The following is a 10,326-nucleotide window of genomic DNA, read 5'->3' as shown; positions in this document are numbered from 1 at the left end:
CATACAGAAACAGGTTAATATTTCTCTCTCTCTTTCTCTCTCTCTCTCTCTCTTTCTCTCTCTCTCTCTTTCACTTTCACTCTCCCTGTTCCTCACGCTAAAATCAATAAATAAAAAAATTTTTAAAAGAAAGAAAATAATCCACTTTTGCAGATTCCTGCTGTCCTGTGTGGCCCCTGGGCAGCCTAAGTAGCATTTGAGGGTAGACTTGATGATATATTCTGTCACCTACACACAACCCTCCCTAGTTCCAGCAAAGCAAATCGTGATGCAAAGGACTTATGACCACCAAGCAGATAAAGTGGCTTCAGTTTTTTTCCCCTCTCTCTCAAAGCTGTGAACATTCACTAATGAAAACCCACTGAGTACTAAAACAAAATAATTTCACAATATCAAGGCCTTGAAAGTGGATACTATGAAATTGGGGTTAACATTCAGATTATCACTGAAGCCAGCCATCTGTAGCTAATTCTAAATGAATGATGTGAAAAAGCCCTATTCACTTTTACAGGGTTCATCAGCCTTATGGTACAGACAAACTTTGGCAATATTGTGGATTCAGTTCCAGACCACTCCAATAAAGCAAGTATCATGATAAAGCAAGTCGTACCTGACCAGGCGGTGGCGCAATGAATAGAACATCGGACTGGAATGCTGAGGACCCAGGTTTGAGACCCCGAGGCTACCAGCTTGAGTGTGGGCTCGTCTGGTTTGAGCAAAAGCTCACCAGCTTGAACCCAAGGTTGCTGGCTCGAGCAAGGGGTTACTCGGTCTGCTGAAGGCCCGGGGTCAAGGCACATATGAGAAAGCAGTCAATGAACAACTAAGGTGTTGCAATGAAAAATTGATGATTGATGCTTCTCATCTCTCTCCGTTCCTGTCTGTCTGTCCCTGTCTATCCCTCTCTCTGACTCTCTCTCTCTGTCCCTGTAAAAAAAAAAAAAAAAAAGCAAGTTGTAATCTTTTTGCTGGTGGATGGTCTTACCTTTAATTTGTTAAAAACATAATATCTGTTACCTTTAATTTGTTAATAACAAATTACCTTTAATTTGTTAAAAACATAAAATGCAATACAATAAGGTATGCCTGTAATTAGTAGTGTGAAACTGCACTTTGGGCTCAGTAAAAATGTTTAAGGCATTTTATTTTTTCAATTTTTAGTATCATTTATTTGTCTACAAACTGTTATCAAGTTTTCAATCCATGAACTTGTCTTCATTTGTGCATTGCTTCCTAAATGTGTCCATTTTTAAAATAAAGAAATATTTGAAATTATGTTGCTTTTTTAAACCTACTAAGCATCAGTCAATATTTCCCCCTTTGTCATGAATTTTAGTTGTTTTTCTGATTTAAATTGATTTTCACACACAATACATAGCTGCATTCTGATAATAGAAAATGTGCAACTTACACATTTAAAAATACAGATATCCCAAATTTGCTTATCTGACCATGAAGCCTTCTAAATTCCTTTGAAAAAAAAAGAGACCATATATTTACTACTTAGGAAGTCTATAAAGTTCTTAGTTATAATTAGTCACACAGAGAACTACACACATGCATTAGAAGCGAGACCACTCAAGTACTTAGCCTTAGCCCTGTCAGCTCTTTACAAAATGTGTCATCCAGCCTAACAGCTAAATGTCACAGTTCCATGCCAAACACATCAAGGACTTTCCTGGCATTGGAATGACTTCTTCAGAACAAGCAATATTTCAGAGACATCAGAATTAACCATCCACTAAATTCAATTTCATAAGGCCGCATCATCCTCGCTGTTTCACCTTCACGCACAATTTATTTTAATTTCATATGAAAAGCTAAGAGCGCAGAACACACATATGCTAGCAGATTCCTGAACAGAAAGCCCTTTTCTTGAGCAGTTTTAGATCCTGGATAGCAGCTCAGAATGTAATTGGGTGTCTTCTCAGCGCATCTAACATAGCTCACAATGAAAAAGGGATTAAAGACAAAACGTCAGGACTTACTGATGGTGAGAAACCGCTCCATTCTCCTTCACCCTTTGGCACTGACAAGATGAGAAGCTTCAAACAAGGATTCCCAAGGCCTCTGTGAAAGCCGGCACAGTCCCTGGTTCTCCTGGGGCTCCCGGCTGACGGACAGCGGGGAGACAGCAACTGTCTTAGGTGCTTTCAAAGTGGGACTGGAAAAGCACCGAATCTGCAGTTCTTTCTTTCCTTAACTCTTCTTTTTTTTTAACTTTTTTCTTCTGTATTACAAGGGGGGGGGGGGGGGAACAACAGGCACTGCAGTGTAGATAAAAATTGAGAAGGAAAATGAAGAAACTATAAGTAGGAACTGTCCAGTAAAATCTAATATTGGAAACATTAACAAAGAGGTAGCATCATTTTGTTGGCCTCTAGTTAAAAGGGTGCATCTCGGGTTATTTTAAATTCAGGAGACAAATTATCTTGAGATATCATAGGAAGGTCCTAGTTGATGTGGGTGATACCAGTTGCAAAACTCCCATGGTCAAGAAATAAGAACTTGAAGGGTGCGGGAGGGGAACTGAATCCTCCCCACAGACCAACCTTATTCATTAGGTTAGTCACTTGGTACCAATTAAATATGCTGGCTGTGTGCTCCTCGTATAAAAGGGCTGTGTTTTCCACAGGAAAAGCAGAAACCAGCCATAGAGAGTTCTTTTCTCAGCAGTACATGCAGGTATCTACAATCAGGCAAAGGCAGCGGGTCCCCTTCAAGCCAGAGGTTTCCAGCAGTGTTGACATGCATAGTGCTACTCTCCCTAGTATCACACATTGAACAAACAAGAACTCATATCCATCACAAGATCACTTGTCAGTCCTCCTCAGTTAAATGGATCTTTATTTTTAGAGAACAATGGGAATTATAGGAAACTGGTGGCCTCACATCACAGAACTATAAATAGTTGCTGTTAAATGCAGCCCTTTTTGTTTTTCTACTTAAAAATAAAGTTGATATTTGAGAGAGAGTATTCATCTGTTGGTCAGTTTGTGGTGCCCCCATGATGTCATCTTATCTAGGTGACTAGGGACCTGTTTAGTTTTCCAGTCAGACAAATCACCAGCTCTCCACAGGAATTTTAATCAGGATTGCTTGCTGTGCTGAGATCTCCCCCATGAACAGAACATGATTAACCTTTCCTCCAGAAGAAATTTACGTTTTTATAATTTGGCTGGTTAGAATTTCTGCCATTTCCCTGTGGATCAAGATTAGGGATGAACTTTCAGGTTCGGTCATACATAAAAACACAAACACATTAACTGTGAAAAGCCAGAAGCAGAATGATGTCTTTCCCCTGATGCAAAGGTCAGCGCTGTTCTTTCTCATTCATTCCGACTGACCACAGCTCCCATGCTTAGTGCCCCCATTTAGGGAACTCAAATGGAAAAACAGATATACTTATGGGTCCTCAGCATGTTCACCTGCATGAAAATTGTCTATTATATTTAATTTGGTTTTCATTTGTTTGTTGAAAATTAGTTCCTTTGTGACAGACTGGAGAACATTTTTTAATGTGTAAATGAGGCTATATTTATCAGAATATTCTTGTTTGGTCTAAAAAGTTCCTAACTTGCATCACTAAGGAAAAAAGAAAGAAGTCCTGAGTAAATATTCCTTAGAGAAACCTGTTGCTCTCAAAATAAGCAATTTCAGGATATAAACCCATAAAACTGCTGTCATCACATATTAAGCGGATTAGGGAGTCACCTGGAAAACAGATGCCCTCCCTCAACAGAGTCAATAAAAAATAACTGAGGAAAGGTACTTATTATGATGTCAGTCTTAAATTAGCAATTGTTTTTTATTTCTAAAAATAAATTATAAATTGAAATAACTATGGAACTGCAATCTCTAGGATCCCATCCAACATTCATTTAATGATTTAGAAGTGAGAGAGGTTGGAAGGTATTACCCTAGAATTACACCAAACATGAAACAGATTTAATAACAAAAAAGAGACTCAGGATTAAAGCTTTATTATACCTTATTTAAAAGGCCATTTTGTCTGAAACCAAGGTCAGCCGACATTTCCACCTCAGCACTTAGCTTCTAAATTTATTTTCACTTTAATTTGTTTAGCTACACTATAGCATCTAATTCCAAGAGGACACACATTTAATTATCACTCCAAATCAGAACATATTTAGGAACTCTAACCTGTTGTAAATAACCTACAGGTATAGGCTTAGAAGCAATTTAGAAATGTTTTAATACTTATGTATAAATTATTCTACTAATTTTACAATCTATATAATGTATACTTCATAGTTTAGTCATGGATGGGCAGAGTTGTTTTCTTTACCTGTTTGTTCTTAAAGATAATTACATCAGTGGCTACTGACTGTTTCATTTTGATAGGCAAGTTTGATTATGCATTGTTTTTATAAATTGTCTTCATCACTAAAATGAGGTATATAATAAGAGGAAAATCACTTCAGAATTCAGCTAGGAGCAAATACACAATTGCTTGGCAATCTCAGAAACTCGATTCAGACTTGACATCAGCCATTGCCCAACATCCAGTGTAGAAGACGTCTTGAGAAAATAACTTGTTCTTCATAGCAGAAGAAAATGCCCAGAATTGTTTTAAAACTGAGTATTTTCATGGTGTGTGACATGCCATGGAATTATTTTAACGATCCAGGAATAAAAGTAAGTAAAACCGAACGATGCAAACATCCTTGATTATATGCCAAAGGTGAATAAAATCTGTTTTTATTTCATCAGTAATCTGGGGGGGGGGGGGGGAGGGAGTCATTACTATTGCACCAGACACCACGCTAAGCCCAGAATTCAAATCCAGGTTTTGTCCAATTTCAAGGCCTGCGTTCTTTCCATTGCAGGTTCTGCAGCTTGGTTCAGGTTGACCTGGCTCCTGCCAGTTGTGCACTCTCCAATTCAGTGACCGACCTCGGCAATGCTGAAGAACTAAACTGCATGCAGAGCAAAGCAAACTGCCTCCCTAAGTTCACCTTGCTCTTTCCCTGGGAATTCTAAATAGGACTCTCAGTCCCTCTGCAAATGATCACAAGAGCCCAAGATAAACAGTGCATGCAAAGAGATTTTAAAATCATTTTGCCATAATTTTCCTAATCAACAAAACCCAACTACAGACAGCTCAATCAAACTTTTGAGAGAGAGAGAAAAAAAAAAGACTGTGTGGGAGTGAAATGAATTAAAGCCTAAGGACAGGCTTTTATGAGGTGTTCCAGATTCTATCACCTTGCTCTAATTCTTGCATATTTCAGCAGTCACGCTGTGTGTGTGTGTGTGTGTGTGTGCGCGTGCGTGCGTGTGCACGGCTTCACAGAAATAAATCATTTAAAAAATCCCGAGATTACAAAAGTACTGTTATCACACACTCTTCTTCCACGTACAGCTCATGGCACTGAGAACTTTGGGGAAAAGTTGAAGTGTGCAATTGAAAAGTGATTTTGAAGCCTGAACCAGGTGAGGTTTTTTTTTTTAAAAGGAGGAGGTGACTGTTACTGAACCAGCTTGGACGAGGTAGGTTTACTAAGGGTTTGAACAGATCTAGAGCAATTATCCTGAAACCCTCACACATAGGTTGGCTTGAGCATCCTGAGGCCTTTTAACCACGTTTCTTCAAATACTAAATGAAATTATATATGTGTAAAGGTACTTTATCTCCTTTTTAGAACAGTAATTCCAAACTTCCTTTACTACTACATTAGCGATAGCACGTGACTACTTCCAAGTTGTCTAATTGACGGTGAAACTGTCAGGACAAGCCAACTCCAGATACTCTTGGTTATATGTACACAAATAAAGAACATGCAATATTTAACTTAAGCAAAACTCACAGGCTTCCTGAACATTTACTGTTCTCCTTAAGAACCAGCTACAACCTAATTTGGTTTAGAGCCAAAGCAGTGTGTGCACACAGTAGGTTCTCAATACCAAGAGTCTGAATAAACCTAAGCACTTTTAATCTAGGAAGTGGTCAGAGGACAAAAATACATACTCTCTAATAGTGACTGATTTCATGCAAAACACAGAATGAGTATGAGGCATGGCCCATACAAGGCAGGCCTTGAGAAGGGGCCACAGAACTACTCAGGTATAATGAATGCAGGCTGCGAGTGGGGCCCACAGAAAGGGGCTGGTTAGCACAGATTTTTAATGGTGCAACATACACACAGAGTTGTTATAAAATCTGATTGTCTATTTAAATTCATATGAATGAAAGACTGCTTTGAAAAGCCTTTAAAAATAAAATGTCTTGAGCATTTCTTTAATTTCAAAAGATCCAATCACACACTCACAGAGCCTTCTTCCACCTCAATTTTCCATTGCTTCAGCTGATATTATTAAAACCAGCAGCTACAGAAGCCGGATTTGAGCCAGACCGGCCATTTTGCCTTTTCCACTTGCAACAAAATAAAAATGAACTTTTTTATTTTTGCCAATCTGTCTCCTAGATATATGTATCACAAATCCTTAAAGGGAACAATTAATACCATTTGTGGCTTTGTTACAGAATGAAGGATTCTAGTTATACATAAAAAAGGCAAACTTGTTTTTACTTCAGAAGCTATGAAAAACTAAACTGTACCAATCGTAAGACATTCTTGGGAGAAAAGATCAACAGATGGCTAATAAATTCTTTATGGAAAAGGAAGACAAGCTGAATTCCCATAGTCCTTGTCAAATTCAGTTTGCACAGTGGCTCGATGACGACAAACGAGGGCATTGTTAGCGACTCCAGAAAATTCCAGCAGAAATAATTGAAAATTTCCCCTCTGGGCTCTCAACTTACCCCAGGCAAAACAGAAACAACTCTTAAAACAAAAACACACACTAGAAACCAGGCCAGGCGTTGAGATGACAGCAAAACAAGTCTATCAAACGGCTGTTGATATGCAGTTATTGGAACATGTACTTTTTTCCATAAGGACAATACAGAAGTGATGAAAATGAATGCAGGCTGTAAATGAGGGTTACATATTAAATAAAAGTAACATGTATACCTTATAGCAGTGGTCCCCAACCCCGGGGCCACGGACCGCTACCGGTCCGTGGGTCATTTGGTACCGGTGCGCAGAGAAAGAATAAATAACCTACATTATTTCTGTTTTATTTATATTTAAGTCTGAACGATGTTTTATTTTTAAAAAATGACCAGATTCCCTCTGTTACATCCGTCTAAGACTCACTCTTGCTGCTTGTCTTGGTCACATGATACATTTATCCGTCCCATCCTAAAGGCCCGTCTGTGAAAATATTTTCTGACATTAAACTGGTCCGTGGCCCAAAAAAGGTTGGGGACCGCTGCCTTAAAGGATGTTAAGCGTAGTTACTGTAGCAAAGTTAACTACAGCAAATATTTGTTTCTGAGGGTGAATTGTGCTGTGTAATTTGATGAGAGACAGCTGGTCCTAAAGATGGAGAGAACAATATGTAGGATTCCCAGAGAGAAGCCCCTTGGACCACAAACCCTGTCCCTAGAGGAAGTAGGGTCAGATTTGGCTCTTAGCAGCTGCATCAGCATCAGAGAAGGAAAGGAGAGGGAGAAGAAAAGGGGAAGATGTTACTTTCTAGACACTTTTGGTAGTTGGTATTTATCCCTTTGTTGTTTCTGGGAACAAAGTGTACCAGAACACAATCTCTAGTTTTACCTTTTCTTTTTCCAGGATACAATTTACCTGTTATTGTGAGAGAAATCAAGCTCCAGAGAGGCATATTCTGTAACAGTGACATAGGCCAAAGAATGAGATTAGAACCTCTATTTTTTTAAAGGGTTTTCAAATGGTCAGATATGGCTGCCTGAAACAACTGTGGGATAAGAAGTAGAAAGTTCAGCAGGGTAAACAGTTATCATGTTCTTACAAGACAGGACACTGATAACCAAAGCCACAGACAGACACATCCTCATGCGAGGCACAAATAATGGATTCTGCAAATGGGATGGTCAGCAAATATTTCATCACTTAGTTCAGAAGCACCTAACCAGAAATATGTTGTGTACACAAGATTCACAATGCCAATTTCAGAAACCTAATGAGACAGGTGAGTTCTGTTAGGGTATCTTTTATTTCCCAAATTGTATTAAGTCCTTATATTAGGAACCAGAAAGCAAATTCAAGAAATTTTAAAACTACTGCAATGGATAAAAATTACAGAGATGTAGACTAAGAATCAAAATGAGATGTCACGCACATATCTAAAAATGCTCTTTATTTTTTAATCATGCTAACTTTCAAGCCCATGTTCAAATATATACGAAGACAAAATTCCAAGGAGGAAAACTGCACTCAAAGAGAAAATGTTTCATGTTATAATAGATGTAATAGATGAAACGTTCCCAAACTCTAGAGAGACAGAGAGAAGGATAGATAGGAACAGGAAGGGAGAAAGATGAGAAGTGTCAATTATTCAATGTGGCACCTTAGTTGTTCATTGATTGCTTTCTCCTATGTGTCTTGACAGGGGGAGGCTACAGCAGAGCAAGTGACCCCTTGCTCAAGCCAGCGACCTTGGGCTTAAGCCAGTGAAATTGGGCTTCAAGTTAGCGACCTTTGGGCTCAAGCCAGCAACCATGGGGTCATGTCTATGATCCCACACTCAAGCCAGCGACCCCACACTCAAACTGGCGAGCCCACGCTCAAGCTGGATGAGCCTGGGCCCAAGCCTGTGACCTCAGGTTTCGAACCCTGTTTCTCTATGTCCCTGGCCAACACTCTATCCACTGTGCTGTTTTTTATTTTAAAAAAAAAGTTTTAAGAAATTGGGTTTATATCTCCAATATACACATACTTATATATTTTATGAATTTACTGCTACTGACAAGCTATGTATTTGATGTATACAACAAGTAAAAAATTTAAAAGGATCAAATAAAAATATTTTAAAGTAGGTTAATACTTTCTTCCCAACCCAAGTGGATCATGTTTGCGCCACTGGAAATGTCACAGTCCACTTCAGAAAACACAAGTTTATCAGTTCATTGATTGGATGTTAGGGGCAATATATATTAACCCATAGAACACACATTTCGAGATTTTGCAATATTTTATCCAAAATACTTATATTTTAAATATTAAAAATAAAAGCACTGTTTTTTATTTAGAACTTTTTAAAAGCAGTTGTTAGTGAATCAAGACACAGCAAACCAGGGATTTCAAAGATTGTTTTTATTACTGCCAGAGGCTGTACTTTGTTCAGTGACTACTGTGTGACAGGCGTTTCATCTTACATACAGTATGTCTCATTCTCACAACTGTAAAGCACAAATTATGTTTCCCATTTTATAAAAAAATAAAACAAAGGCACATGATCAACCGTATCCTACAAATAAATGGTGAGGCCAGGGTGGGTGAGGCTTTATCTTTAAATCACACAAAATCAAGATTGTCACAATCATAAAACATGTGAAAAGCCAAGCATTTTACATTTTTCAATATATCATTTTTAATTTATAGCTGGCTCCTCAGAGAAGAGAGAAGGGAACAGAGAAATAAGCTGTTGACGATTAAAACTTCTTTGGATTAAATAATAGTCACAACCCCCAGACCTTTCCACCTGCTTCTCACCCATCTCCCCCAGCAAAGATTTTTAAATCCTACAAAGAGGCCTGCAGAAGAGAATTCTGGGTGTGATTATCATGGTTGGACAAACTCAGCCCAGGGTGTTTCTGCTGATGGAGTTTTCTGAAAGCACAGAGCCCCATGTGCGCTGTTTGCAGAAACAACACCCTCCAGTCTTAAAAGAGAACTTGTGAAGGTTAAGTTTGGCAGCTTGCAGAGCCGGGCATTCTGTTCTGCCTGCAGAAGAACAAGAACAGTGCAGGGAGAGCAAGCTCAATCCCCTCCCCACTCATCTTAACGGATGAATGTGCATCAGGAGCAGCTAGGACTTTTTCTCAGTGCCCAGAGTTCCCAGCTATGTCCCCAAATAGGGTCTGAAACTGACTACTTAGTACCAGAAGCTTATTCCTCACCCCGGTGTAGATGCAGCGAATAGCTAGCTGTACGAACTCTGGACGCCAGAGACCCACAAAAACTGAGAGGGTTGTTAAGGCTAGAGAGGTAAGAAGGTTGTTGAATTAGGAGAAATGCTGACTGTAAAATATTACTTGGCAGTTTAACTACCATGATTTGACATTTCACTGCTAAATTCATCACCAAAAAACGTGGGTCAAATTTAATGATTTCCTTTGCTAGAGATTTTTATTTTTAGAAAGATGTATGACATACTTCTGATCAGCTTGGCTTGGATAGCAGGAAAAGTAGAATGCATGAACCCTGAGGCCTTTTCCAGTCTTATATTCCCACACAGCATTCTCTTCTGCCTGGAAGC

This window comes from Saccopteryx leptura, chromosome 4 (assembly GCF_036850995.1).
Source record: "Saccopteryx leptura isolate mSacLep1 chromosome 4, mSacLep1_pri_phased_curated, whole genome shotgun sequence".
In the NCBI taxonomy this organism is placed as follows: domain Eukaryota; kingdom Metazoa; phylum Chordata; class Mammalia; order Chiroptera; family Emballonuridae; genus Saccopteryx; species Saccopteryx leptura.
This window is presented reverse-complemented; position numbering follows the sequence as displayed.